The sequence below is a fragment of the Balearica regulorum genome, chromosome 13, assembly GCF_011004875.1.
Source record: "Balearica regulorum gibbericeps isolate bBalReg1 chromosome 13, bBalReg1.pri, whole genome shotgun sequence".
NCBI classification, from domain to species: Eukaryota; Metazoa; Chordata; class Aves; order Gruiformes; family Gruidae; genus Balearica; species Balearica regulorum.
Genome location: NC_046196.1, coordinates 20670958 through 20684678, shown reverse-complemented (window position 1 = coordinate 20684678; position 13721 = coordinate 20670958). Strand labels below are relative to the sequence as shown.

Sequence of the window (13721 nt, the reverse complement as noted above, 5' to 3'; positions counted from 1 at the left end):
TGGAAGTTTTTCTGCCTAGAGGCACGTTATGTTATGCTATCCCTTCCTGAATCAAGGTGGGAATGAGACCCACAGTCCTATGAGCTCTGCGTGCTGGATGCTCTGTGCTTTAGTCTCTGTTAAACTCTGCAAAAGGAACTATTTGACGGAGTGAGTTCCTGCAGTCCCTTGCTCAGGTCAGAAGACCGACCCCTATAATTTCTTCATCTCTAAGTAGCTCAAGAACTAAGCCCGGGTGTGTCCAGAAACCAGCTAGGGTTTGCAGAGCTAATTGTGTTTGACAATAATTCTTCCCAGTGAAGACATAAGTTATGATCCTGTCTCTTAAATATTGGCAGAGAGGATGATCTGCTCAGCCGAAATGAAGTCCTTACTTGCTCATCCTCAGATCTCACTGGAGAACAGGGAGTCCTTCAGTAACAGATCTGGTCACTGATAAACCCTAGCTTCCCGTCTGTAACAGGATTTTTGTTTCCTTTTTTTCCTAAATCAGATACACACAGACCAAGGTCCTGACCACCGCTGGCATCCCCCCGGGGAGAGGGAGCGCTAGCAGGGATCATCGTGAGCGTGCCACAGATAACAGTGCTGGGACGGCAGCGGAGAACGGGGCTGGATGCCAGCCCCGTGTTATTCACAGATGACTACCTGAAGAACAAGGCTGATAGAAACACACTGACAAAGACATGGATCTACTTCCCATGATGTGCAGCTCAGGGAAAGGTTTTCTGACACGAGTGACCCACTCCCTGCTCTGCCCACCACCACAACCTTCGCTCGCTCATCACTGAACGCTGAGCTCCTGGGGGACCTGCACCAGCACCCTGAGTCCTGGAAAAATATCATTACGAGCAGAGGCAGTCCGAGACAGGCAGGACTTCAAATTAATTCCTGCCGTCCAGGAAATGTTCAAGCTACTGATCCGAGGAACTGGGCAGAGCCCCCTGCTCGGGTAGCCCAGCTCCGGGGAGGGGGAATGGAAACAGCATGAGGGGCTGCCGCGTTGTCTCGCCTAGGCTGAGAAAAGCAGAGGAGGATGAAAGCTTTTCTGACTTAGTAAACCCAGACTCGCCAATTTGCCAGATTTTTTTCTATAGCTAGTTTTGATTTTGATGAAGAGCTATGGGCAATAGCAGATCTACTCTGTAGCTTTTGAGCGGCTCCAGTGCTTGCGGCAAGGTTCGGAGGAGCAACGTTTGAGTAACGGGGAAGGAGGAGGGCCAGCAGAGCTGTGTGTCAGCGCTGGATCTCATGGATCATTTACCGTTACTCAGAGAAGTTGCTGAACTGCTGGGAAATGTGTTCTTTGTCAAAAGTTGCAGTCAAACCTGAAGAGTTACGGCCGGCACAAAGCACAAGGTTCTGCATCAATCCTGTCTGAATTCAGGAGAGACCGTACAGCACCGGTTCCCCCCAGCTACGAGCACGACAGCAAGAAGCTCAGCAGAGCAGGGCTCCCGTGGGAGGCAGGCAGGCGGTTAGCTAAAGCATCGCCAGAAATAATTCATCCTTTTTGGCTGGTTGGCTCGGGGTTGGATTTTGGGGCGGAGGGGGCTAAATGTTGGTTCTGGGGCAACTAAGAGGAGGAAAGGTAAGAGGGGGAGCTGAAAGGGGCGAGAAGAGGAACAGGGACAGCGTAAGGGGCGCAGGAGGATGCAGCTGAGATTCGCTTGGTCCCGCCATTGAGCAGGCTGGTGGAGATGGGAGCGGTGTCCGCACCTCGGGCGGGTTGTTTCTGCCTTTCACCCACAGCCATCAGCTGGGGACTTGGTACGGCAAGAAGAGGGCTCAACAGCCGTACAGGGAAAGAGCCGAGCTTCGGTCTTCTTCACAGTTTAAACCGTCTCTGGCCTTACACCATGACATTTTCACTTCTAAGTACTCAGTGTTTCTAAATACTCCAAGGCAGTAAGCTCCCTATCAAGAAACAGGGCTCCTTGTGTTGTCGGGGCAGAATTAAGTGATGGAGAGTGGCTCTGGTATCCCTCAGTGAACATACTGACATCGTTCAAAGCACAGACATAGAAGCGTTGCTTTTAAAGGGGGCAGAAAAGAGCACGGAGAAAAAAACAGCCCAGTTGTTCTGTGAAATCCCTCCGGGAAGGCAGCCACGGTGACTGAAAGCAGCGCTGCGGATGCCAGCGTTGAAGTTTTGCTGTAGGAAGTACCTACGGATTAATCAATCACGCCGTTAGCACATTACCTAAGATCCGAGCGAGCAAATCCCTGCTGACTGGTGCCGTTCCAAAGCCTGCTAGGACACCGTGAACTGGTTTATTGTCCTACATGCTCTTAGCAAACGTTTCTCCCCTTGCTTGCCTTGCCCATCTGATGGCTGAACTCCTGTGGCAGCTTTTTCCAGAGTCCTTCGGAAATGTTCAGGGATATACCTTTCTTCTGGCCCGCTGTTGTGCTTTACTGCCTGGAGAACATCTAACGCTTCGACACCGCTCTTGGGAGGTATATTGTTACGGGAGATGGCTCGAGCTCACTTGCGTGCCCCAGGACACAAGAAGGGTTTGGGTACCGTGCTGAGCTGCCACCGTTAAAAACGCAAAGTGTGTAGGAACTAATAGAAGTGAGGAGCGTGTCAAGACTCGAAAGTCTCGAAAGGTTCAGGCAGGGTGGGTTAGTCCTTGAGCAACCCGCGGATTAATGGGAACAGAGGGTTTTCAGCACTAAACATGTGAATCCTCTGTTTTCTAAACGGCTCGTATTTATTTATTTTTCCTGTGTCTGAAATAAGAAGGGAACAGCTGCAGGCAGGTTCCTCTCTGCCACACTGGAGCCGGTTCTCTCCGGGGCAAAAGAAGAAAAGGGATTGAAGAGGATCCCCGGGGGCGGCGGAGGGGGGAGACAATGCTGTGATTTTTAAAAGCGATTCTGAGCAATTAAAAAGCCATTTCATTCACCGAGTGACTAATGAAACACCGTGCCCTGAATGTAATGGTGAGAGACAACTGAAGCAACCTGGTTGTCTAATGTACCTGTTAATGCCTGCTCCCGGCCCCGTGCCTGCTAGCAGCAAACCCCATACGTTTGCACGTTACGTTGGCATACTTGTTTTAGAGCGGCGTTAACAGACAGGTATTTGCTGGGGAAAATGGTTCCACTGCAGATCAGATCTTCTGCCATCCCCCAGCAAGTCATTAATCCTGAAGAAGTGCCCAATGCCTCAGCGATTATTCCCTAATTACAAAATAAATGAAATACTTGGAAACAGGGGGTGCATTCTGCGTAGCAGCTCGCTTTGGCTTCCGTTCAACAAAGCACTTACATGCCTTCAGCCTTCCACTACGAAACGAATGTATTAAAAAGGCAAAGCCAATTTTTGCCGTACGTCCCCGCTGACACGCGCTGCCCCGGCGGTCGTGAAACAGCGGCTTTGAACAAAGCAGAGGATGACTCCAGCGTGGCAGGGCTGGACCTCAGCCTGGGCTGATCCGAGCAAGGTGCCAGGTCCCCTGGGTCACCCCAGGGGAGGAATACTTGTCCTCCATCCACCCAGAAAACCTCCTGGAGCAGAGACTCCTGTTTCCCCCTCTCCCTGCTCCAGTCCCAGACAAGCTATTCCGGTGCCTTCCTTCCAGCCCTTCCAACCTGAGCCAGGTTTAGTAGATGCAACGACTCTACAGCTTCTCCAGCTGGGTCCTCCTCCTTCTTGAGGCACAGTGCCCCAGACTAGACTCACTCCTCACCTCTCTGACCTGCCAAGATGATATTAAGCTGTAATCTTATCCTCCGATGTGCTGAAGTACCTCTCCCAGCTCCCCGTCACTGCCAGCGGTAATTATGTATTTTCATCCAGGTCATCGATGACAATTTTGAAGAAAATCAACCCCTGCCAGACCCTGCAGAGTCCTGGTTGAGAGTCCTCTGCTCTGACCACGAGCCACCGGTAACTGTATTCTTTGGGGGTGAGTTGTGCTCCTCATCCATTTTTTGGGTAAGATCTGAAGTAGTTTTATCTAGACTGTTTTTCCAGGGCACTTTATGAAAGTCAAGTGGGACCGTGTCAAACCCTTCCCAAAATCTAGATATGGCACCAACTATTCCTCTCCTACTTCTGCCGAGAAATCAAATGAGATTAGTTTAACATGCCTCGTTTTTGTATAATCTGTGCTGGATGTCACTCATCCCCCTTTTTATCTCCTAGGTGCTTGCAAATTGTTTGATTGATAGTTCAATTCTCTTGCAAGCTTCTAGAAGCTGACTGGCCTATAATTCCTACTCCTCTTTTCTCCCTCTATATTTAGAGATAGACACCATGTTTACATTTTTTTCCTGTCTTCTGGTACCTCACCTGCCCTCCAAGAGCTCTCGAGGAGAAGTGTTTGCATTTCTGCACTGGCGCCAGCACAGCCTGTAAGTACGTAGCACCAAGTTCCTCACCCCCTGCACTTCATCATCCCTCCGAAACCCCCAGCTAATGCCTCTGAAATGTTTCCTTCCTGCTAAATTCGGGAAAATTTGTGCAGCTTCAAACTGTCTGCATCACTGCAAAAGCCATACGCGGAGACTTCCAATTGCCTACCGGAGAAAATAAATCCCATCCTGTTTCTGTTTTACCTAAGGTGCTTTGCTTTCAATCAGCCAGGTGTTTCCAGCTGAATGAATCCCATATCAACGCACATCCCTAAAATTACAGCGATCTGCTTGCACAAAACCAGGCAAGAAATCACCGGGAGATTATTACACTTGGAAGTGTATGGCAAGCAAATAGGTTGCAAATGAACGGTCCGGTCCTCGCTCCTCACCTTCACCTGGACAAATTAAGGTACTTAAAGGTCATCGCACGGCTTTCATACAGAGCCTTGTGCCACAGGGATGAGTTTCACCTCGGGGGGCTCCGGGAAGCCGACCTGCTTCCAGCCGGCAGCGGTACCCTGCGTCGCACCCGCTGCAGCGGCTGGGACGGTTGCGTGCTCCTCCGCAGCACGTCCACCCGCCGCAGGAAAGCTCGGGTCCCCCCGAGCGCTCCGTACGGGGAGCTCCCGGAGTCCAACGTCCCAGCTGGTGCAAAGAGCGTGGGATGCTACAGGGTGTAAAGTGCCGCTTGCAACCACAGGAGATCGCTTGGGCCACGGCAGAAGGGAGGGGGTGTGCGAGGGACAGCCGGGCACTTGTACACCGATGCATTTGTGCTCCCATTCACACCTATACGTTTACCTATAGACCGATCCAAGGTGGATTTTGCGTGAAGGATTTTGGAACGAACACACATACAAATCTATTTTTGCTCGGGAAACTTTTTGGATTTATTTTTTTTTTCCCTTCCCTTTTTCCCCTCTTTTTCTTTCAAAAATAATCTTTTATGTTTCATAGCAGAATCAAGCTAATTATTCTGGCAAGACTGGGCAGAACTTGAGTCAAAAGAAAAAAAAAAACAAACCTAATTTTGAAGAAAGCTCTGCAAGCTCTGTTTGCCATTAGGGAAAAATAATAATGCAAAAATCTGACTTCAATATGTAGGGAAGGGAAAGGGTTGATCAAATTTTGACGGAAAATCCTCCGCTAGAGGTAATCAGCTACTTTTACATTCATTTTAATCTTGATATGAGGTTAAAAACTTTGTTTACAGGGGAGTTATGAAGCTAAATTCCAGTGATTTTCTTCTCACTCATTTAATAGCCTGAAATGCGATTAAAAACTCCTGGATTATGTTAAACTAAATCAACACAGATGCCCATGACCTTGTGTTTCAAAGACTGCAAAGGCACAGTTCAGACCTCCGCGACCGGCTGAAAATCTCTCAAAACTCCCATTCTTCTTCCGCTCTGGCTGTGCTTGAATGACACGTTGTACATCCTATTCCCACAAGCAAATGCTCCGAGATGGAGACTAAGATGACTGTTTGCCTACATGCCTGCTTTTTTGAAAAGAAAAAAAAAAAAAAAACCAAACAAAAAAAACCCGGTTTCCTTAGGGCCATCTAAGAACTGCAAAGAGAGCTCATTTTAAAAAGCACCATTTTTTTCAACCTGGATTTTTAACACCGGTCCAAGAAATACTGATGGAGCTCTGTGATAGACTCCCAGCTGGGGGAAATCTCCTTTCTGGAGGAAATACCTTTGGGTCACTCAACACTGAATTGTTACCACCAAAGTATTTCTTGCATGCAAAGACGTTATTCTAACTAACCAGCTGGTTTGTGTTAAAAAAATAAGCAAATCCATCAGGCGACTGAAACGCTGCCAAAATCTACGGCCCTGGAAATGGTTGAGCTTATTCAAATCGATTGCAAAAGTTTCATGGACCTGTACAGGGCAGAAGCATTTTTGCTCTTCTAAGGCGCTAAATCTTCCTGAAAACCTTCGATTCCCACTCGTTTTCAGGTGTATAAACTATACGCAGAAGACTTTTCATTTCCAGTTTAATAGAGACCAAAACCAGAAAGAAGCGCACTAACGCCCAACGCGGTGCCGTGTCCCTGCAGCCCTGTGGCTTTTTGGAAGCAGGTCTTAGTCTTTCCTTAATTATTATTATTATTTTTCCGTTGAGTTCTACATCAGTGCTTACTTTGGGCTTTGGGCTGCCTTGAGGGGTGATCCCCACTTTGGTTGCACACTGTGGGTGGAGGAGAGATGATTTCCCAGGCTGGAGACTCGGTTCCCTGCCACGTGGTCTTCATCAGACTGGGGGGAGCTGGGTCGGGTTGGTGTTTTGGGGTGCACCAATGCTTGCTTTGTGAGCCCTGTTTCGGTATTTATGTTTTCTAAGAAGTGGAGCGCAAAACTCTGTTTTTTAATTGTGCGTATAAAGCCAGTTGAAGAGCGTAAACAGTTTACTGCAGAAATCAGTAGAAAGAAACACTCGCCCTTTGAAACAGGGACACAAAGTCAGGAAGACGACGCGTCCCGAGGCTTACCCAGGAGAACAGGTATTAGCCACGCCAAGCCTAACTGCTCAGAGCCAGCCATACCCGTGGTTTTACCCCCCCCTCCCCGCATCACCCTACAGCCAGCTTTGTTCGGGCAGAGACCCCCAGCCACAGGTCCCCGGCGGAGTCACAGTACCCAGCCACTCTGCGCTGCTCCCCGGCGCTAACGATGGTGTAAACGAGCTCCTCGTGCGACGATGCACACACGCCGAGGAGCAGCCCCCCCCTCCCCAGTGGTGGCTCGGTACCAAACCCAAACCTCAGACCCTTCCCCACAGGCAGGGAGAGCGGGGAGGGTGGTACAGGGCTGCAGTCGGGGCTGGGGGGGGGGACACCCCACCACCCTTGCTGACACAGACGCCCTACCATAGAGGCTCTTTCCTGCTGCCCCAACTCAGCTGCTCATGCTCCCAGCAGCCCGGCCTGCCCAGCTGGGAAGCAAACGGCGCAGCGGGGCCGCAGGCGGAGGCTGCCCCAGACCCCCCACGTCCCGCATCGAGCAAGGGAGGGCGCAGACTCGGGTTTTACGCAATGTCAGGCCACCGGCACAGTTCGGTTTTACTAAAATTTGCAGTTGTGTAACTTTGATAATGTGCCCTCTCCTGGGGCCTTTAATATTAAGATCAAATATTGAATACCCTACATGCACCTAATTAGCTTTAATATGCATCCTGCTCGGCTCAGTAAGAACTGCAAAGAAACACAGTCAAAACCAATGAGATCAGGAATATTTTTTCGATTAAAAAAAAAAAGACAGCTGGACTACACAGATTCCTGCAGCAGCATTTGCATTAGATGAGATTGCATTTTTCTGTGGAAAAAGCCTCGGAGCCAAAAGGGTTTCAAATAGCACCAGTGGAGGCTGACAGCTGCGTTCTTCTTTGTGCGTTCCCGAATAATAATAACAATAATGATAATTCGGTGAAGGAAAAAGGGCTCCTGCTCCGAGCGGCTTCTCTTCTGATCCCACGCAATGTGCTACATAGTCAATCTACTTTGTCCACGCTCTGCCCGAGACCAATGAGATCCCCCGGGGAAAGAAAAAATAAAAATCCACCGGGCCGGTGATGACCCACATGAGAGAATTCTCATTAATTCCTCGGTAATGTTACATAAGGTCATTTTGTTGAATTAAAATTATTGGGATTAATCCTCTTAAATGTTCTCTTAGATGCAAGGGGGATCCAACTGCAGCTGGATCATCCCACAGCTGGTTCCAGAAAGTCAAAACAGTGTTTTAAAGCCCCGTAATGGTTTTGTTAAATTCATCCCCTGAACAAGGACACAAAGCAGCTTTTTATGGCTTTTTTAGATCACTTACAACTTCTGTAAGCTGTCATTAACTATCATCAAAGCCTGAAAAACGAGGCAAATGGGTTCAATGTCAGTTTTACTGCCCAAACCTAAATAATATTTTTGGTTTCCCATCTGCCTCATCTGAAGTGTTTTGATAGCTGGAAGGTGACTTTGCCTTTCAAACCCTTTTCAGATGTTGCTCTCCGCCACCAAATATTCTGTGGACAATAGAGGAAACCCGGCTTCCAAAGCCCCCCCCCCCGATTCCACTGAAATCCATTGGGATTCAGAGTTACTTCTCCTGTGTCTAGAGCTGATTTTTGCCCAGCTGACATATTTTTCTGTGTGTCCTAGCTGTACTATCGCTCGTTAGGAACCGTGTGCTGTCATGAAACCACTCAGCAAAAATAAAGAGATGCTTTAAAGCAGCTTTGCTTTTTTGGGGGGATATCAAATCTAGCAGCAACTGTCTTTCTGAAGCAATAATTGATGTGTTTGATTAGCTCTGGTAGCAGATGTTTTGGGGTTGGTTTTTTTTTTTTTTTTCCCAAGTACTTTTGATGCTTTAACGTGTTAAGCTGAGAAGGAATCAATTCTGGAAAGAGCGGTTATGCCATTCCTCGTACGCTGTCCATCTTCCCTGGCATGATTACAGCTCAGGGGCTCCAGCTCCGAGCCGTGTGCTTGCCACAAGTCTCTGGGTGGGCTGCCAAGCTGACACGAGCCCCCCCTAATCTCACCTCTGAGATCTTTGAGTTCTGGCGTTCCAGCTTCTGCGATGGGAGAATTTTTGCAATCAAAATGGTGTAGATGTGATAAAAGACCCGGGCAGTTTGGCCTCTGTCACTCCTGCTGCTGCAGGCAGCATAAAACCAAACTTCGCCTTCCGAATTGCAGTATTTCTTGCGGCGGGGGCTGCAAAAGTTTCTGCTGTCTGGATGGAGCAGATTTCTGGATGGAAATCTCTGCCTACAGCCGAAACAGGGCTCGGATGGGGCAGAGGTAGACACCTCTCCGAACGGGAGGTGGGGAAAGCTTGTGCTCTGTAACGCCGAGGCACGGCTCTGAGCTCTGGCAGCCTGGCTGCTCGGGTCTGCCGGCTGTGCTGAGGTTTTCCGAACTGAAGAGTTTGAGCTGAAACGTGGCAGAAACAGTATTTTAGGATTCCGCCCACACTGCTAATAAGGTTTCGCAGCAGGAAGGAGGTATGTTGCACTTGTGATTAATTACATGCATTTGGATATATTTAAATCATAACTTGTACGCTTGTACTCAGAGAACAGGTTATCCGAAGGGAAGACAAATGCACAGCTTTTCCCTGGCACCTGCCACAAGGATTCAGTCAAATAACATTAACCCTTCGGGGATCCTGAAATGCAGCTGATGTTTAGAAAATAGCAGTGGGGGACAAGTCCTTGGCTGGATCCAGAGAGGTACGTTACCCGTGCGATGGGGAAAGCCCTGCCTCAGCTCCACGTCTCCACCTACATCTGCCCTGAGAAGGAAAAAGGAACAATTTGTGCCCAGTCTTCCCCCATGCTTTTCAGCCAAGCTATTCCAACACCGTTTGAAAAAGGACTGAGGGCATCCTCAGCGGCATTTCCTGGCAGGAGGACACCAAGGGCTCAGCTCTGGGGTCCCGTTTGTGTTCCTCTGAGCCAGGAGAGCCGGTCAGTGCCTCCGCTGGGGCACTGGGAGGAACTGGGAGGCAGTGCGCTCCCGCATACTCCCATGCCTCTGCTGAGTAATGGAAGAATATAAACATGCACCACTGCCGAAAGACCACGAATAATTATCTGTCCTTGCTCTGCAGGAGTGAGCTGGGGCTTTGTAACCAGACCCAGGAACTGTCCCGTGAGCTCTCGGTGGCAGCAGGAGAGAAGGAGGTGGCTCTAACTGGGAGAGTTCCCATATAACCAGTGGACCAAGGACTGGCCACCGGCAGAAAGCAGAGGAGCTCCCCTGCGTCCCTGGGTGACCGAGCCAGCCTGACGTGGTCCATAGGGTGCCCTTGTCCCCCCGGCACACTGAGGGCTGGGGGCAGCATCTCCCACACTCGCTGGGCGAGGGACGGGCCCTCGCACTTTCCTAGAGCTTCATGTCGGCTTTTGGCAGGGAGGAGAAGGGAGTGATCAAGAATCAAGCGTCTGGGGTACCCTGGCCAGACGCTCTCTCGCATCTGAAAGCCTGGCTTAGAGCCAGGCTGGCACTTAAGTTCTCCTTGCCAGGCCCATATTCTGATAATGGGAGCCCCAGGAGCGCTGCGCTACCAAGAAACGATGCGGAGACTGCTGGGAAGCAAGCCTCTGGGGACAGCCGTCAGAGGGCACGCCGGGACCTCTTCCCCGTTCCCTTTGGCTATTGCTCTGGGTGGTGGTCGCCAGACACCGGCGGAAGCAGCAGGTACCGCGGTGCAAGCAGCCCTCAGTGGTGCGTGGACGGGTTCTGGTTCAGCAAGGCACCACCGCCTTTCTAGGCAGGCACAATTCGCGAGAGCAGAACTGCATTTAAATGGACGTGGAAATTTATCTGCCCATTATGCCGGGAAGCGACCGCGGTGACAAACATCTCAGAAAATGAGTATGTTCCTCCTCCTACTTTCATCAGTCTTTGTCATCCCCCCATGTCCTCATCTTCAATTGAGAAATTCCTTATTGATTTAATTTGCAAATGCCTATAAGTCTTTCCCAAGAGTATCCAAGAAGAAGACGCATCGCAGTTCAAAGTGACTGCCTGAACCGCGTTATAAAGCATCCAGCCAGCTTTGGTAAATCTGCCTCGTAATGAATTTACGCCACATCTGATTGTCAGAGTTTAAGCCTATCATCTCTAGTATTATTTAACTGTCCCTGCTGTAAAACATTCCTGCCTTCTGGAGAGGTTTGATTGGATTCAGAGAGGCTGAGGTTTAACTAGCGTGGACCACTTTGACTCTCTTCCCACCCACGTAGCGGGTGCACTGTTGGCATTTGGATGGATGATGCACCATTTTGATGGGGAAGGCTTCTGTTTTTCCAGAAAGTATCTAGGCAAGTTTGGACATCTCATTAGTTTCTCAAAGCTTTTGGGTTTTCCAAACAGCACAGACCTTCCTTTCCCCTCTGGCCGGGCTTCCCCTGCTTTCCCCTGCAGTCCCATGAACATGAGCATCCCCCAGCTTTGCTACCCTGAGGTCCGGGGAGGCGAGCTGCTGGGAGCACCTCTGCCCTTTGGGGGAGGTTGGGGGCAAGAAAAGCAAGCAAATACAAAGATTATCTGGACTTGGGAAGCACAGGTAAGGGAGTGCTGATTGAGCATTGAATTGCGCTGCCAATGTCCCCTCTAAACAGTCGTCACTGTTATACGGACATTGCTAATATCCGTATAATAGATTTACAGCCTACGGGATATGGGGAAATGTGTGATAAAAAGCAGCACCTAATCTATACGCAGAGGCAATAGTGCCGAGTAACCTAAGGCAAACAAGTGGCTCATTAACCAATCAATTGCTAAAGTTAAACGGAATAACTCACGCTAAATGGTGCTCGGCTGCCCTGGCAGGGTGCAGGCAGGGCTGGGGAAGGCAGGCTGGGCGGACGAGTCCGTCCCCGCTCGGGCAGGACCTCCTCCGCCTGGGAATCGGCATGGAGGGCCGGAACTCATATTTATCCCAACTAATGCCAAACCAAGAGCCTGCGACAGGGCAAGGGCAGGGGGAAGATGGGAAGGAGACTGATGAACCGAGCAGGGGTCCCCTGGGAGAAACGCTCCACGAGCATCTCCAAGGACCAGGCTGGGGCACAGCTGCTCTCCTCCCTCGGTGTCCTGGCCTCCTGGGGACTTCTACAAGGTGGCACACGCTGAAACCGCTCCAACGTGCCCTCCAGGGACCAAACCACGGCGTGAGGGAAGTCTCTTCACTGGCACCTCTTCTCGGGGACCCCAGACACTCAGAATACCATGGTGTGATGGAAGATTGTTCCCTCCTCTTCATTCCTAAATCCTCCCTTTAAAAGCTCTGGGGCAATGAGGCTTTCGCCTCTTCTCCAGGAATAAAAATCCACAGCGTGACACATTTCATCATTAGAAATATTTCCTGCTGTCCAGTCAAAATTTATCTATTGACGAACTCAAATACAGCTTCCATAATGTCATTCACGTAGTTATTTTTAGTACCAGCGTTGCCAGCAGAAATAACAGGCCTGATGTATTTCTCCCCCCGCCGCCTTAGAATGAGGCTTCTGAAATTATAGATGGGAGCACTAATTGAGCGCCAGGAATGCTACAAAGGATTTGCACCGCTGTGGAATCTGGTAGCAAACCAACGTGCTTCCACCCCACTCACACGTGCAGTTATGCTGCTGTCCACTCAAAGCAGGCGCGTATCCACCGGCAGGATTATTTGTGACCACAGTTGATGTTTGTTGCTAGAAACTGTCCCTGGCAAGGAAACATTTCGCATTTTTTACCCAAAAAGAACATTAATCTTAAATAACTTCCCCTCCCCTTGGTTTTTGTTTGTGGATTTTCAGATGTAGCAAGACCAAAAGAAGTGCTTCGATTCTTTTGGTTTCTGTGGTGGGGCGATGGACTCTTGCCCATGGTTCCTGGAGTCTCCAGACCACCTCCCAGTCCCATGCCGGGCCAGCCCAGGATAGTTTCCTTGCCAAAGTCACGCAAGCAACTGTGCACAGCTAAGGCTAAACCGTAACACAGCTACAGAGCAACAAAAGAAAGAAAAGCTTTCTGTTCTCCAGTCATTTAAACAAATAAGATAAACAGCATTTGCCAGCCCAGGAAGATTACGTGTGGCTTTTGTCTCCCCTGTTTTGGTTTCCTGTGCTAAGCACTCACTCACCCATTCATAGTCACTAATGCCCAGGGCTCAGAGCTGCGCTCCCTTGTGCTGATTTCCATGTGTACTTTAGGGTTTCTTTACATAGCCAAATCCTCATTATCACTCTAAACCACGGTAAATTACAGAACAGTGGGCTGATAAAAGTCCTCCTGATTCAAAGCAATAGTGAGCCTATTACCCCTGAAAGCACTGGTCCTCAGCTGTAGAAGCATGCAAGAACGGAGTGGGAGAAATGAAAAGCAGCTGTTTAAATAGCTGGGATGGGAAGATGTACCAGGGGTAGCAGAAGTGGCACAGATAGAGGCAGGCAGACCCTCCGGCCGGGGCTCCGGGGGAGCAACCTCCTCCCAAAGGACTGTTCCACCTCAAACCCAACCCGATGCCCTGACCATTCAGTTCACATCTCCCTTCTCCCCTCACCAGTAGCTTCCTGTCTCAACATACATATTTCTGGCTTGTTTTTCTTTCAATTGCCCCTCATTTCATTATTTCGCTCACTCTCCTTTCCTTGGAGCGTGAATATTAACGCCAGCCTTGGCTCAGCATCACCCCTCACTAACCTGTTCCCTTCGGCCCCTGCCTTTGGCAGTTTGGGTCCTTCCTTCCGTCACTTTGTCCAACCAGGAACTCAGGGTTTCACAAAACCTCGCGAACCTGCGGCAGCAGAAGGAATCACATCGCGTGGAAAGCAAAAGCATCCAAGTCCAA

At 49.7% G+C, this 13721-nt stretch overlaps 1 protein-coding gene across 2 annotated transcripts in view; it reads right to left on the bottom strand.

The window, feature by feature from the left end:
- The window catches only part of GNAO1 (G protein subunit alpha o1), a 137365-nt gene that overhangs the window by 89153 nt on the left and 34491 nt on the right, over positions 1-13721 (bottom strand). The gene's annotated exons all lie outside the window — the stretch shown is intronic.